Source organism: Equus przewalskii, chromosome 4 (genome assembly GCF_037783145.1).
Source record: "Equus przewalskii isolate Varuska chromosome 4, EquPr2, whole genome shotgun sequence".
Taxonomy (NCBI): Eukaryota; Metazoa; Chordata; class Mammalia; order Perissodactyla; family Equidae; genus Equus; species Equus przewalskii.
In genome coordinates, this window is record NC_091834.1 from 10,635,092 (window position 1) to 10,641,627 (window position 6,536).

Sequence of the window (6,536 nt, forward strand, 5' to 3'; positions counted from 1 at the left end):
GTGACCTTCCTCCTTTCTATGACCTTGGAAGTAGCTTTTCTTGAGATTCCTCCTTGGGAGATTTTATTTGACTAGGGAAATTAGAAACATGGTGTAAAAGCCCTAATGTGTATATATTCCTGTGTGAGTGACCTGGAGATGAGCTGGGCGTGGCTGGAGCCTAGTCATGGTGCCAGGGGAAGAAGAATCCTGAGGGTTTGAGGCCTCCTTCTGGTTCTGACCCTGCTTCTAACTAGTTGACAACTTTGCACAAGTCACATCATTTCTTTGGACTTCGTTTCCTTCATCTGTTAAAAGTGTGGTCTATATGACTTTTAAGATCCTTGTCAGGCCTATGAGTCTGATCTAAATGTTGATAGGCCTCTAGAACTTTATTGGCTATTGAAAGCCCGATGGACCTGAAGATTCTCTCAGTATTCTTCAAGGTCAGGTTAATTTCTTCCCACTCAGCTGGGTGGCAGATTGGAAAGAGAGTGGGGACAAGCGTAAGTGGGATAATGATAGCAGAAGCAGGTTTTATCTTAGCCAGAGAGTCCAAATTAAAGTCAAGTTTCTATCCTCAGAGAGTCACCGCTGTAAACTCTGGTCCCAGATTGCTTTTCCACACCTAGACATTAGAGAAGCTTAAGAAACCAAATGCTGCATTTAACCTTGGCCTTCCGCATACTATCTTGCATGGCAGGAAGCAAGATAATCTTTCCCTTTTCTTGTTGTAGTGCGTGTTTTAATAAATAACAGAGGGAGAGAGAGATCAGTGGAAGCTGTTAGTGGAAGGAAAGCTATCTGTGCTTGTATGAGGGATGAGGGGCATGGCCACCTCCTCAGAGGTGAGGTTGCTTGAGAGAGAGTGCAAAATTGTTCTCCACCACGTGCATTTGCTAATGTAAAAGTCTTGTTACAACTCAGGCATCCGGGGGTAAAACCGCATCCAGATTCCATCTCTGCTCTGCAGTGGGCCCAGCATCCCTATCTTCTCGTTTGGGATGTTTTCCCACTGGCAAACTTTCAGTACTAAGTTTCAAGTGTGTGGATGATGGAGAGGGTGGTACATTATCACTTTTTTTTCTAAAGATTTTATTTTTCCTTTTTCTCCCCAAAGCTCTCTTGTACACAGTTGTATATTTTAGTTGTGGGTCCTTCTAGTTGTGGCATGTGGGACACCACCTCAGCGTGGCCTGATGACTGGTGCCATGTCCGTGCCCAGGATCCGAACTGGTGAAACCCTGGGCCACCGATGTGGAGTGCACATATCCAACCGCTCGGCCACGGGGCCAGCCCCACATTATCGCTTTTTAAAACAAAGAGCCCAAACTCTTGAGAAGTAATTAGACCTATGTGACTTTCATCCTGTTTAAAGCAAATTGTCTGCAATGATGGATCCTTCCCGTAGAAACGGCCCAGTACCCTGACTCAGCCCCCTTTCTCCTCAGAGGTTAGCCTTGATCAATTTAACGTGATTTTAGTCAAAACTCGGTGGGTCTAAGAGCAATCCAGGCCATGAGGACTTCTTAAAAACTAGAAGAGTCCAGACAAAGTGAGTAAGGCTTCCTCTTGGGCTAATGAACCAAAGGAAAGTTCATTATTATGGATGAGAAAATTTATCCAAACCCAGAGTTATCATGAAGGTTAAACATAGCATACTGATGAAAATGCTTTGTATGCTATAAATTTGTGAAGCAAATGCTGATTATACTACATATATGAAAGAGCATGAATTTATTTCTGCTTATACTACCATCCAGTGGAGTGAGGGCTTCATTCATGATTCACTCATTCACCAAGAGGTGGGGTGGGAAATGGGAGTCCCTGTACCCAACCGTGCTCAGCACTGAATAAAATAAACAAAACATATTTGCCCACATTCTCTGCAAGGAACAATTTTTCCTTTTATGAAAGAAAGAAAATATCCTTAAAAAACCCCTCAGTTCCACATTACTGACATTTCAAAGAATTTATTACAAGCATTTGAGATCCAGGAGGAACAACAAAGTTTATATTGCTTTGAGAGTGGCAGGGGGAAAAATTAGTTTACCAAGAATATACTTATCCACTGTGGTGCTTCTTTGTCGTTGTCTAGATTTACCATTCCGGGTACTGCTTTGCAGATTAGTCAAATCATTTCGAAAGGGGGTTAACAAAGCAGGTGGCACATTCATGCCACTAACTGTGGAAGCTCACATCAAGTAGCAATAGCTGGAAAGGATGCTAGACTCAAAGAGGGGTGGAAGGATTCTTGCAGCATTTGAACAGGGTAAGTTATAACTTCTCAAGCAAACTGGCACCGCTCTGATCATGGGGAGGGGACACATCCATGGCCTGTCTGCAGTGAGCTCAGCAAAGAGCCTGGAGCCACACACACACCAGTCCCATCACTGTCTGTTGGATGTAGCCGATAAGCGAATCCCAAAGTGTAGTTCAGAATGCTTCTGGAACAGTTTTGCCTCCATGTGCATGGATGCAGCTTTCAGTGGCAATTTGAGACTCCCAAAATGTGCTGGCTAGCACTTCACTCTGAATGAGCAAAACATAGCCAGTATTTATGTTAACTTAATACAATATTCTTGTGCTTTCATGATCAAGTGTTCTTCCTCATATTTTAGCCTCAATTTATTTCCCACAGGTTTGGGGTAAATTTTCCACGGGCGTTTAAATTAACTTCCCAAGTACAGACTTGCAAGTGAATATTCTCCAAGTCGTAAAGAAAGCACTTTTATCACTATCTGCAAACATTTATCAAGCCCCTATGGTGTGCCCTCTGGCCGTGCGGAAGGTTTACGGAACAGACAATGTGGTGGCTTAGAGAGAGCATGGTTTTTGGAAGCTCACCGGCCTGAATGCTGGCTCTGCTGGGCACTTGGGTGAGGTCAGCCCGTCCTTCTGAACCTCAATTTCCTCATTGGTTGGAAGGTCGATGTGGGGATTAAGTAAGATGACTTATGTGAGAGTATCTAATTCAGTTCCTGATAGAGAGCTGGCACTCAAAAACTTTCAGGATCCTGCCTGCCTTTTCTCCTTCCTTGATTATAGATATTATAATCTAAGGAGGAATATGGGACAAACAGACCCACTTGAAGTGGAACAAAAGGCAAATAGTCATGGGAATATATAAATGCACGCATAAATTATGCACCACACACTACAGAAAACCCCTTGGAAGCTAGAATGAGGTTAATAGTCACACATGCATTTTGTAGCATTGAGTCAGAGAGGTTATGAGGATTTCTGAGGAGGGGGACCTCGAAGAGGGATGGCAGAGCACATGCAGCACAGGACACGCCTGCACAAAGGGCTCAGAGAGGTGTGGAGAGCAGGAAGAAAGAGAATTGTAGCAACATGCTCATTTAAACTTAAAGAATTCTCACTTCAACGCACAGAACTTCAGTTTCTCCATCCATATTATTAAGAACTAAAAATTGTTTTTTTCCTTCTAAATTCCCAAAGTTGTGGTTCTTAGTGTGTGGGTGTACAGGAAGAATCTTGGCGGTCCCAGTTCCGCCACTAACTAGCTGTGTGACCTTGGGCAAGTTGCCTAATCTCTGGGACTCAGTTGTGTCACTTATTACATGAAAAGTTCATATTAGACGATCTTTAAGTCCTTTCCAGCTCCACATTCTATTTATGAAATAACACAAATAAGGTGGTTTGATTTCCATGGAAAGAAAGAGCTATGTATACACAACACCATAACCCAAAGCACATATGCAATACTCATAAATACACCTGCTAGTATTTGGCTAACATTTGCAGTCTGTTTTGAAATTTACAAAGCGTATTTTTGTATACACTATTTCATGCGTTGGCTCCTAGGTTTGCAGTTCTACTTGGAATCATCATTATCATTGATCAACTATATCTACGTATCATATACTCTCTAAGTACTTCAACCTCTTATTTTTTCTTCACAACAATCCAGAGGAGGTAAAAATTATCTGCATTCAGATCTAAGGAAAGTGAGTATCAGAAAGCTGAAGCAACTTCCTCAACATCACTGTCAGACTTCAGAGTGTCTCCGTTTATATTTTACTGCCTCTGCAATGTTCATTTGGGTTGTTGATGAAATATACATTCTTATTTCTATATTTGGCTGCTGGGATTTTCTAAGGCAGCATTTCTCAAAGTGTCTTCTACAAAAAAAAGAAATTTTACTGAAAACAGATAGATAGAAAGACAGATGATAGGTAGGTAGGTAGGTAGGTAGGTCAATAGATGGATTAAATGTTCGATTGATCGATAGATAGGAAGATGCTGCACATTGCATGTCCCTCCTAGATATTTATCAATGAACGTTAGAATACTGAGAGCTAAAAGAGATCCTGTCTAATGTCTAATTAACATTATTTGACCTAGAAATTCCCAAATTTATGTAACCAGTGAACATTTTTTTTCATCTAATCCTAATTAATATCCCATGGAAAATCCTTCAGGAACCGCTGCTCTAAGGCGTCTTTCTCTAATTATTGTAGCATCTACACAACGAAAATAATCTTTCATTTCCTTCCCTAGAATATCATGCAAAAATCCACAGACCAAATCCAATGGGCTAGACAATGGAGAAAAGAAAGCGTAGAAGGTTGGGGAAAGAAGAGAAGGAAAAACTCAAAACTAAAGCAAGAATAGGGAAAGCCAAAAGCAAGGATAGTCCTTACAGGCGGCAACGAGCAAAATCACTTGGTCAAAAAAATAAGGGGCGGGTCTGGTTAGGTTACCCCTCATGACAGTTGAGTTCTTGGAGATCTTCTTCAGATGGTCCTCCCTGCTCTCTCTTCTTCATTGCCCCTTGTTTCTCCCGTTCACACACCACTGCACCTGGTGTCATGCATCCCCAGGGCAGAGCATGGAGAAGGGACAGCAGGGTACCGACCACCACATAGCCCCTGGCAAACCCATGGAATCAACAGGACTGAGAGAGGGCATGCCCTCTCCTCACCTCACTTCCACCCTCCTGTCTTTTGACTGAGGAATTTCCAGTGGTCAGGAGATTCCCCAGTACCCTGACAACCTCATATCCACCCGTGTTTTAAGAGAGGTTGGATTGCAAACAACAGGTCAAGTCAGTCTGAAATCTGTATGACAAGCCGAGGCTAAGTCCTCTAGAGGATCAGGTTGTCAAAACTCAATGTCTGTGGGGCACTGTCCTACTTATAATGCTCCTTTCCTGGCTCTTTTTTCCTATTTAAAAAAAAAAAAAAGACCGTCAGAGGGGCTGGTGTTTTTCTTCTCTTTCAGCCTACACTGTTGAGAACTCAACTGGGCAATCTGGCTTAAATCCTGGGGCCCTGTAAATGCAGAGATGAGACAGAGAAAGGTGCCGTGTTAAGAATATCCATTTTGGAGTCTCTTCTTTTACGCGTAAGAGAATCCACATGGCAAAGGTTCAGGTGTTCCTCGGAGTGGCCATCGACTAGAAAGGGCAATTCTGTGTCCTCAGCCGCTCAGTGGGGATACCTTTGAAGGCACAGAAGAATGCAGCAATGGAGGGAATGCTGTGCGTTTGTATGCTGACAGCTCTGTTCTGGGAACTAGTGATTCTGTGTCTGAAGGCTCGGTTGGGCTCCAATCAACGCAACCTTTCCAGCTTGACACCTTTTGTCTGAACTGTCATTTGACAGATATCAGCCTGGTGCCACCACTTAGTTTTCTACACTAGAAGATATTTAACTGCCCTAAAAAGAAGTAAAGCTAGAGATCTCCTTCTTTTCTCTGCTGGACTCCATATCCTTCTAGAGGCTGGCTGCTCTTTCCAGAGTTGAGCTCTCAGTCCTTGCATTGTGAGGTTACAAATGTGGCATTTAAAGAAACAAAGCAATGTTGAAGGGTTCAGAGGGGAGAAGATTTCAGAGAAACCCTCTCACTTCCCCCAAGGAAAGCTCTCCTGAGTCTGGTTGGCTTGGAAACTTCTAATTTTTAAATCAGAGGGGAAATAATCTTGTACTCCTATGTAAGTTTCTAAAATTTAACATTCCTTAGAGTAGTTACCACCTCCAGTACTCTGCGTCCCATGGAAGGAATTTGGCCAATCTCGAGCTAAAACCAAATAGTCCTTGAAACCAACCTGGACAAGGCAGAAAGTTAGAAAGCAGAACGCAAAGATAGAGTATTTTCCAAGCTCCCTGCCTGTAACAATCACATTGAATTCATTGTAAACTTCTTCAAGTAACAAGCTACATATCATTTTCATTGCCAGTGAGCCTCCTTAAGTGATAAAGTGGGTATCTTCAAACCAGAAAGGAAGGCCTCCATGTAATCAATCATGGCAGGGCCCATCATCTCACTGCCTTTCTGACCTCCCTCCTTCTTGACTCACCCAAGCCACACCATCTCCAAACAGCTGAAGTCATGCCTATACTCCTGCCACTAATTTTGTTCAATCTTTCACTTTCTTTTTCAAGTGTGTTTGGGAGGGGGAAATTCCTCCTCTACTCTACATGTGTTCTTATGGCTGAACTTATAATAAAACTGACATAAGACCAGATTAACAGGAGAAAACCCAATTTAATGTGTACATACTGGAGATCATAGAGAAATGATGGTCAGAG

At 42.6% G+C, this 6,536-nt stretch overlaps 1 protein-coding gene across 8 annotated transcripts in view; it reads left to right on the forward strand.

Annotated features, from left to right (window-relative positions):
- POU6F2 (POU class 6 homeobox 2) overlaps positions 1 to 6,536 on the forward strand; it is a 459,108-nt gene that overhangs the window by 340,223 nt on the left and 112,349 nt on the right. The window lies entirely within an intron of this gene.